Consider the following 666-nt stretch of genomic DNA (forward strand, 5'->3'; position numbering starts at 1 on the left):
CATACATCACGGCAGGATCCTCTATGACCCACATCCCAGAATATTGGAAATAAAAGCAAAAATAAACAAATGGGACCTAATTAACCTTAAAAGCTTCTGCACATCAAAGGAAACTATAAGCAAGGTGAAAAGACAGCCTTCAGAATGGGAGAAAATAATAGCAAATGAAGCAACTGACAAACAACTAATCTCAAAAATATACAAGCAACTCCTACAGCTCAACTCCAGAAAAATAAATGACCAGATCAATAAATGGGCCAAAGAACTAAATAGACATTTCTCCAAAGAAGACATACAGATGGCTAACAAACACATGAAAAGATGCTCAACATCATTCATTATCAGAGAAATGCAAATCAAAACCACTATGAGGTACCATTTCACCCCAGTCAGAATGGGTCCGATCCAAAATCTACAAATAATAAATGCTGGAGAGGGTGTGGAGAAAAGGGAACCCTCTTACACGGTTGGTGGGAATGCAAACTAGTACAGCCACTATGGAGAACAGTGTGGAGATTCCTTAAAAAACTGGAAATAGAACTGACTTATGATCCAGCAATCCCACTGCTGGGCATACACACTGAGGAAACCAGAAGGGAAAGAGACATGTGTACCCCAATGTTCATCGCAGCACTGTTTATAATAGCCAGGACATGGAAGCAACCT

Source organism: Bison bison, unplaced genomic scaffold, assembly GCF_000754665.1.
Source record: "Bison bison bison isolate TAMUID 2011002044 unplaced genomic scaffold, Bison_UMD1.0 scf7180017864358, whole genome shotgun sequence".
In the NCBI taxonomy this organism is placed as follows: Eukaryota; Metazoa; Chordata; class Mammalia; order Artiodactyla; family Bovidae; genus Bison; species Bison bison.